We start from the raw sequence: 10715 nt of genomic DNA on the forward strand, positions 1-10715 counted from the left end.
CACGTAGAAAATTCCTTAAGAATCATATACATATGCCAAGGATCAAGTATGTGTCTCAAAAGACCTAACACATATTCCAAAGAATACATATATGTCCCGAAAGACCGCCTAGACCCTCGACTCTTGGCATGCCAACTATTACCTAGCTCTCATGACACATAACATGGGCATCATCATTTATGTCATTTCACATTTTCACATAAACACGTAGTTCACTTTCACATAGCACGTAGGTTATGTCGCATGAGTTGAATCACATATACATATAAACACGTAAATCACTTTCACATATCACGTAGCTCATATCCACTTTTCATACTAATTCACATTTCTTGTCATATTGCTTATATCTAATTTTTATGTCTTATCATATATATATATATTCACATGTTCATATAATCCATCATTCCATCATCTAAATGTGTATTCATATAATTCATCTTCATATATATATATATATATATATATATATATATATATATATATAATTTTTCCTATACTTGTATTCACATCATTTATATTCTCCTTCTCATAATCTCATATGTCCTGATTAATAGCTTATATCATATATGTATAAAATAACTTATCTCACATCATATAGCTTATACCTCATTCTATGGTATTCACCTAGATCATATCACCTCTGTCATACTCATAAACATATGTCACTTCTATTATTTCATTTATATACATACTAATCTATTTACCTAATTCAATTCATATAGTACCTATAACTTTCTAATATGACTACGTAGATTTCCATCATACAACTCATATATCATAATTTTATTTAAGCATATGTATCTTTCCCATCTAACTCATCTTATATGTTCTTATTATCACTTATGTTCAAGTCTCATATCATCATATAGGTCAATATTATCTATCTTGTTTCAATTCTCATTCAATGATATAATTCTATTTTACTATTTCACATAAATGTTCATACCACTATTCACTTACCCAACTCACATTCTTATTGTTTATATTACCTTTACACTTGATTACTTTATTCCTATCATTTCTTCTAAACTCGCTTTTTACCATATTCCCATATTATTACCTAATGTATCCCATATCATGTAATAACGTAATCTTATATTTCATTTCTATATATCTCAAAGATCTTATCACATAACTTCTCTTTTATATTCATATAATTTCTTATCATATCACATAGTTTATATCATCATAACACAATATATATTCACATCAACCATGAAATACATATACAATAACATGTCAACACATACCATAACATATAACTAACACACTCATAACAAACACATGTTCATTTTCATGCTTCATGCACAATACTATAGAAAATAGACTTGTCGCAAGTCTTATTTCCCATTAAACATCATATATAAAATAATGTGCACTTACCTTGGCCTCACTAAGTTCCAATCCATTTTTATAATTTCCTCTCTTGCAATCGAATCAGAACTTGATAATCGTTCCGGGACTTGTTTGTGCTCGATATCTATATAATCATACATTGATACACATTAGTATCCAATTGATATACACTAATCTATCATTTCTTAGACCAAAAGAAAGGTATATTTCTATTTCCCTTGATGTGCATCGATGCACTACCCATGCATCGATGCACAAATCACCTTCGATGTTTTCATTTTAAGGGGGTGCATCGATGCACTCCTTATGCATTGATGCACTAATGCATTCGATGTTTCAATTTTTAATGGGTGCATCGATGCACGTCCTGTGCATCGATACACACTGAAGAATTTCTGAAAATTTACCCTTAATGCATCGGTGCACATTGAATCTGCAACGATGCACATAGCCCAGAATTCATTTTTAAGCCCGAAAAGCTACTCATATCAACTCAAATGCTTCATCTTTCAACCCCTTTCATGTTCTCAACTCATATACACATGCTTAAACCAATTTATATCTATATAAACCAACTTTAACTTCAAAATTCTATTCCTCATATGTAACTCAAGAATTAAACCAACTTTGCAATATGTTTTAATTCTCATTCTATGGATTCTAACTTCTTAATTAGACCCTTGACAAGTCAAATTTAACTTCCAACTCTAGTTATGAACTCTATTTCAAGATTTCACCCAAGAACCTCAAATCTTTAATCCCTCCTAACTCCATCATACTTTGAATTTAATATAACTTAAGCTTTCCTTAAGCTTAGTTATCATCTAATAATCAAAACCCAACCTTAAAATAAACAATTAATCCATAAACAAAGAAACTCACCTTTGAGTTTGGAGATACGGGAGGAGGAAGAAGAAGAAGAAAGAAAACTCTGGATAATTCTCTCATTTCCCACGTGGTTTCTTTTCTTATAAAAAGAATATAAAAATCTTACTTGTCAATTTAATTCATTCAATAATTACTAAATAACCTTCATCATATTTCCAATAAATCATTGAACTATTCAATAATCCTACTTTAATCACCAATTTCTAAAATTTTACAATTTTGTCACTAACCCGGTATTGAGGATGTTACAAATCTCCCATCCTTTAAAGAAAATTCATCCTCAAATTTTCACTGAACAAATCAATAAGAACACATCTTCTATTGTTCTCATGTTACCTCCTCTTTTAATCTTTTCTTCCTTTATTTCTTCAATTACCTTTTTCCTTTATACATTTATCTAATGTCACTGATCATATAAACAGTAACTAGTAACTTTAATCCCTTTCTGTCTTTTCTCGCCTTTCATTATGCATTTTCCTTTGACCATTTCTGCGACTTCATATAATATCACTAATCATGTAGACAGTAACATCCATTTTCATCACTTAACCTCATAAATCCCTCTTTAATTGTGTTATAACAATAACCAACTCGTTTTCCAACATCATTTGACCGAGAACACAACATTAGATATTCTTTAAATATAATTAACATACACTTTTAAAGAATCTTTTCACATCACCTTGCACACTTTTCTTACTTCTATATCAAAATTGTCATCTACACTTCCATATAACCTTTATCGTATCTAATCTTTTAACTCATCCCTTTCATTTCTTTATTCGATTATTCCTTTATTTATTCCTTATACCCCAAATCATATCTTTCCTTTCATGTTCACATAGTCTTGTCTTATCACTTATACTCATCTCTATGTACCAATCTTCATGGCATCCTCATAACTTTGATAACCCATTTACTTATACAAAACTTCATTCATTATCATTTCTTATACTTGTATTTTCCTTCCTTAAGGTTCTATGAAAATACTTATCTTATTTTCTACATCATAGCTATCTGATCAGAATACACAACTATATTCAGTTTCACATTATAATTGATTAACTCAACTCTATCTTTTCCTTCAATTTTATAACTCTATCACCTTTACTCTGAAAACTAGTCAATAACATCTGTCCAATCTAGTGTACAAGCCCTAGTCAACCAATCATATACATTTTTTCCAATCGAAATTATCTCAAAATTAGTTTATTTAACTTATCAATTTCACCTCTATTCTCATACATCCAATAATTTTTGTTGTTCAAACTCAACATTCTGACTTCCTTTGTCTTATAATCTGATCATCTATATACTCATTCTTAAATTCTTCTTATCAATCCTCAACTTTACTCAAATATGCAAATCCTTACTTCTTTTTTCTTTACTATACCACATTACTATGATCCAAATATACAATTGTATCTAGATCCATTTCATATTTAGTTATCATATATTGATAGTATCTTATAATCTTATAATTTCAGTACATTTTATCACGTACTCTGGTTAGCCAACGCTAACTCTTTTCGTCTGAACTGCAAACCCTTATCATATAAACACTCTTGCTTATACACAATACCATCCCTTCGTTTCGAACTCATAAGCTCCGACTTTATACATTTTATACGCTTGTCACTGATACGCTTATTCTTGAACTCTTCTACCAATTCTCATTGCATCATTTGATCTTTTAACGCTCTTATGGTGACACTTGTTCACCTTATTTTATCTTATCCACGAAATAATAAAACTACTCCCTATCACTTTTTCGATTCAAAACAACGAAAACCTGCTATCACTATTCTAATATGATTTCAACTTTTTGAAATCAATCTTTGATCTTACGAGGCATTTCCTGATGTGTCCGCTCTTCATCCTGCCTGGCCAGGGCAGGTGAATTGTTATTACAATCAGATTTACCTCTCACTTCATTTCGAAACTATTACAATCAGATTTCTACAATATCATATTATTCTTATTCTATTAGCAAGATAGTATACTCCTTACACTTATCAGATCAGAAATTATTGACTTTGTGTTGGCATGTACACATTTTAAATCTCATTTAACTTCGGTTTAAGCCTAGAATCGGCTAAACCATAGCTCTGATACCATTAAATGTAACACCCCCAACCCGTATCCGACCCGAATCTGAGTCCGAAGCGTCACATTGACTTTTCAAAACCTTTACTTGTATAAAATAGTGAGTAATTTAAAATTTATTATTACATATAACTTATTCAAAACCTTTACCGAACTATTCAGAGCTTATACAATATATTATTTTGAATACATACAACTAGAACTTTATGTATTAAAATACATATTATTCACCTTTCTTCTGATCTGACCTTTGGTAAGGAGAACTGACCTGTCTTGCTCCACATTGCTCTTTGCTCTTCTCACTTCGATAACCTACGTGTGAAACAATCACACGCTAAGTCTATGACTTAGTGAGGCAATAAACATAAAATATAAACTATAGCTTGCAATCATGCATGAACAATTACTACTATCACTCATACCCTTATTCATGTAACAAATCCCTATAACAAATATGCAATATATCATTACATATAAGAACATATACACACATATATTCATCACTCATCATTTCCATCATTAGCCTTATTTCATTATCAATATTATTATCATTTATATCACTTAATAAATATCCTCTTATACCTAGCATTTTAACCAACATTTGCCTCATTTTAATCATACAATCCATATATCATCATATAAATCATAAAATACCATTCATAGCACAAAAGCATACAAATCACATATAATATATTTGTTGGTTTTTTCTTTATTAGCCCATGTACACATATGAGAACTATAGATATGTGAGTCTATAGAGGTTGTGAACTAATGTTATCACCACAGCTCATATAAATGCACCGAAGTGCCACGTAGAATTGCACCGTAGTACCGCGTAGAAATGCACCGAAGTGCCATATAAGGTTGTCCCTAAGGACCACGTAGAAAATTCCTTAAGAATCATATACATATGCCAAGGATCAAGTATGTGTCTCAAAAGACCTCACACATGTTCCAAAGAATACATATATGTCCCGAACGACCGCGTAGACCCTCGACTCTTGGCATGCCAACTATACCCTAGCTCTCATGACACATAACATGGGCATCATTATTTATGTCATTTCACATTTTTCACATAAACGCGTAGTTCACTTTCACATAGCACGTAGGTTATGTCGCATGAGTTGAATCACATATACATATAAACACGTAAATCACTTTCACATATCACGTAGCTCATATCCACTTTTCATACTAATTCACATTTCTTGTCACATTGCTTATATCTTATTTTTATGTATAATCATATATATATATATATATATATATATATTCACATGTTCATATCCATCATTCCATCATCTAAATGTGTATTCATATAATTCATCTTCATATATATATATATATATATATATATATATATATATATATATATATATATATCATTTTTCCTATACTTGTATTCACATCATTTATATTCTCCTTCTCATAATCTCATATGTCATGATTAATAGCTTATATCCTATATGTATAAAATAACTTATCTCACATCATATAGCTTATACCTCATTCTATGGTATTCACCTAGATCATATCACCTCTGTCATACTCATAAACATATGTCACTTCTATTATTTCATTTATATATTAATCTAATCTATTTACCTAATTCAATTCATATAGTACCTATAACTTTTTAATATGACTACGTATATTTCCATCATACAACTCATATATCATAATTTTATTTAAGCATATGTATCTTTCCCATCTAACTCATCTTATATGTTCTTATTATCACTTATGTTCAAGTCTCATATCATCATATAGGTCAATATTATCTATCTTGTTTCAATTCTCATTCAATGATATAATTCTATTTTACTATTTCACATAAATGTTCATACCACTATTCACTTACCCAACTCACATTCTTATTGTTTATATTACCTTTACACTTGATTACTTTATTCCTATCATTTCTTCTAAACTCGCTTTTTACCATATTCCCATATTATTACCTAATTTATCCCATATCATGTATTCGCGTAATCTTATATTCTATTTCTATATATCTCAAAGATCTTATCACATAACTTCTCTTTTATATTCATATAATTTATTATCATATCATATAGTTTATATCATCATAACACATCATATATTCACATCAACCATGAAATACATATACAATAACATATCAACACATACCATAACATATAACTCAGACACTCATAACAAACACATGTTCATGTTCATGCTTCATGCACAATACTATAGAAAATAGACTTGTCGCAAGTCTTATTTCCCATTAAACATCATATATAAAATAATGTGCACTCACCTTGGCCTCACTAAGTTCCAATCCATTTTTATAATTTCCTCTCTTGCGATCGAATCATAACTTGATAATCGTTCCGGGACTTGTTTGTGCTCGATATCTATATAATCATACATTGATACATATTAGTATCCAATTGATATACACTAATTTATCATTTCTTAGACCAAAAGAAAGGTATAATTCTATTTCCCTTGAAGTGCATCGATGCACTACCCATGCATCGATACACAAATCACCTTCGATGTTTTCATTTTAAGGGGGTGCATCGATGCACTCCTTATGCATCGATGCACTAATTGCATTCGATGTTTCCATTTTTAATGGGTGCATCGATGCACTTCATGTGCATTGATACACACTGAATAATTTCTGAAAATTTACCCTTGATGCATCGATGCACATAGCCCAGAATTCATTTTAAGCCAGAAAATCTACTCAAATCAACTCAAATGCTTCATCTTTAAACCCCTTTCATGTTCTCAACTCATATACACATGCTTAAACCAATTTATATCCATATAAACCATCTTTAACTTCAAAATTCTATTCCTCATATGTAACTCAAGAATTAAACCAACTTTGCAATATGTTTTAATTCCCATTCTATGGCTTCTAACTTCTTAATTAGACCCTTGACAAGTCAAATTTAACTTCCAACTCTAGTTATGAACTATATTTCAAGATTTCACCCAAGAACCTCAAATCTTTAATCCCTCCTAACTCCATCATACTTTGATTTTAAGATAACTTAAGCTTTCCTTAAGCTTAGTTATCATCTAATAATCAAAACCCAAACTTAAAATAAACAATTAATCCATAAACAAAGAAACTCACCTTTGAGTTTGGAGATACGGGAGGAGGAAGAAGAAGAAGAAAGAAAAATCTGGATAATTATCTCATTTCCCACGTGGTTCCTTTTATTATAAAAAGAATATAAAATCTTACTTGTCAATTTACCCTTTTACCCTTTAATTGATTCAATAATTACTAAATAACCATTATCATATTTCCAATAAATCATTGAACTATCCAATTATCCTACTTTAATCACCAATTTCTGAAACTTTACAATTTGGTCACTAACTCGGTATTGAGGATGTTACACTAACCCTGTTTATCATGAGAATAAAAAATTATAGAAAATAACATTAGTAATCACAACAACTAAAACAATAAAACATTTTTTAAGTCTATGGTTCACTAATAAAACTAATTCTTAACTATTATCAATATATATAACAACAAAGAGTAATTACTATTATATTTCATATGTAATTACCTCAGATATTTGGACGAGACCGCACACTACCAATCCTTATTTGGTTTCCAATTCAAAACAGTTGGATATTTTTCCATAATTATCGGAATAACCTATAAAATAATTAATTAAAGAACCTTAAATATATACGATAGCAATATGTAACAATTAACTTTTGGATGAATTACATACCTGATGTAAAAAACGTGTTGGATGAACCATTTCATGGTTATGTTCAACGTGAAATTTAGTAACTTTCTAATATTGATAATGTTCATCCAATTTGAATCTAATAAATGCTCCACACCCAACTCAAATGGTTGGTCTTTGTGATAGACTACGAAATATTCTCCAAATAATTTGTATTTATTGTTGTATATTTAGTTGCCTAAATTATAGCCTAATTACTAAATTATAGCCTAATTGTTAGGATTGTATCTACTAATGATTGTGTATATATTGAACCCCTGTGGTAATGAGAAAGGCACAAAATTACATTTTTTTCATGGTATCAGCTACGGTTGATCTATTCTAGCTTCCACAACCCTATTTTTTTCCTCTTATTCTCTGTCTTCTGTCCTTCCGTATGACATGGCTCCCACATCATTTCCCTCATCCTTTTTCCCTATTCTTGTTGTTTCTAACATCAAGACACATGTTCCCATCACTCTTGAGATGGAGAACGTCCAATATACAAATTGGGCGGAGTTATTCAAGGTACATTGTCGATCTCACAAGGTTTTTCATCATATTATCCCACCAAAATCTAATTACGGGAAGGCCACAGAGCCGGCCACCCTTAGTCAGGAATAATAAGAGTTGTGGCATACGTTGGATGCTGCTGTGGTTCAGTGGATTTATTCCACGATTTTGACAGATCTCTTGAATACCGTTATTGAAGTCGATGTTTCTTCCATGACTCTATGGAATCGTCTTTGCGATTTGTTTCAAGATAATGAGAACTCTCATGCCGTTTCCTTGGAACACGAGTTTAACAACACCTACTTAAAGGATTTCTCCTCGGTTTCTGCATATTGCCAACACCTCAAAACACTTTCCGACCAACTCAAGAATATGGGTGCTCCAATTTCAAATAATCGTCTTGTTCTTCGCATGTTGGGTGGTCTCACACTGGCTTACAAAGGAGTTTCTTCTATTATTCACCACAAAAAGATACTACCACCTTTTTATGAAGTTCGATCGATGTTGGCCTTAGAAGAAACCAGCATGAAAGAGGTGACGGCTGATGATGCGATGATGGTGACTAATCATGACATTGATGAGATTTCTAATCATCCTCCTTCAATTCGAGCACGTGGGAAACAGAACAAGCTCCGCAACAACAATAAAAACCACAAACCTACTAGTAGTGGAGTTCAGATGACGGGTGTTGGACGTGGTGGCAACCGTGGAGGTGGCCCGAACTTGAGCGGTGGTCAGCAGGGTCCGATGCAACCACCATGGGCTATGCCTCCTTGATGGATATGGATACAACCACCTTGGGCCATGACTCCTTGTCCATATCCAACTCAACCTTGGGGTAGGCAAGTTTGACCACGACAGCCTGGTATTCTAGGAGAACGACCCCAACAGCAGCAAGCCTATGCTACAGCGTCCTAGTGGGCTCCGACGGATATTGAATCTGCCATGCACACCATGTCTCTCTCTCAACTAGATCCTAACTGGTATATGGATACTGGGGCGACGTCTCATATGACATCAACACAAGGTAATCTCTCGTCTTATGTTAATATGAGAAAAGATAATGGTGTTACTGTTGGTAGTGGTCAGTCAATTCCAATTCGTGGTTATGATCATACCTTATTACCTTCTCCGAACCCACCTTTGTCTCTCAAACATGTCTTGCATACTCCAAATTTTATTAAAAATTTAGTGTCTGTTCGAAAATTTACAACTGATAATAATGTGTCAGTGGTGTTTGATCCTTGTGGGTTTTCCGTGCATGATTTACAGACGGGGAGACGTCTAATGAGATGTGATAGTACCAGCTCTCTCTACCCAATCACTCCCACCAGGTCGCATCCAACCTCCTCTCCTACTACCTTGCTTACTTCAACGCTTTGGCATGACCGTTTTGGTCACCCGGGTGACTCCATTTTATCTATTCTTCAGCAAAATAAATTGATTACTTGTAATAGTCTATCTAAGTCTACTACTTGTCAATCTTGTGTACTAGGAAAACATATTTGGTTTCCTTTTGTTCTTTCAACTTCTCAAACTTTCATGCCTTTTGATATTATTCATAGTGATCTTTGGACCTCTCCGATTTTGAGTTCTTCGGGACATCATTATTATGTGCTTTTTTTGGATGATTATTCGAAATTCTTGTGGACTTTTCCCATTGCTAATCAATCACAAGTATTCTCCACTTTTACTAAATTCTTGTAGGTGATGGTAAAACTCAGCGTGTTGGTATTGATTGTGGAGAGACTTTCAGTTTGGTAGTGAATCCAGCAACAATTCGTATTATGCTTAGTCTTGCCCTATCGAAACAATGGTCAATTTATCAGTTAGATGTAAGCAATGCTTTTTTGCATGGTGACCTCAAGGAAACGGTTTATATGCATCAGCCTATGGGATTTCGAGATCAAGTGCATCCTGATTATGTCTATTTACTGCGTAAATCTCTCTATGACTCAAACAAGCCCCTCGGGTTGGTACAAGAGGTTTGCTGATTTTGTTTCTTCCATTGGTTTCTCTAACAGTAAATCAGATACTTCATTATTTCTTTACAAACACGGGTCGGATATGGCATACCTACTGCTTTACGTTGATGACATTATTTTGACAGCGTCT

Source organism: Hibiscus syriacus, unplaced genomic scaffold (assembly GCF_006381635.1).
Source record: "Hibiscus syriacus cultivar Baekdansim isolate YM2019G1 unplaced genomic scaffold, ASM638163v2 tig00112738_pilon, whole genome shotgun sequence".
Classification (NCBI taxonomy): domain Eukaryota; kingdom Viridiplantae; phylum Streptophyta; class Magnoliopsida; order Malvales; family Malvaceae; genus Hibiscus; species Hibiscus syriacus.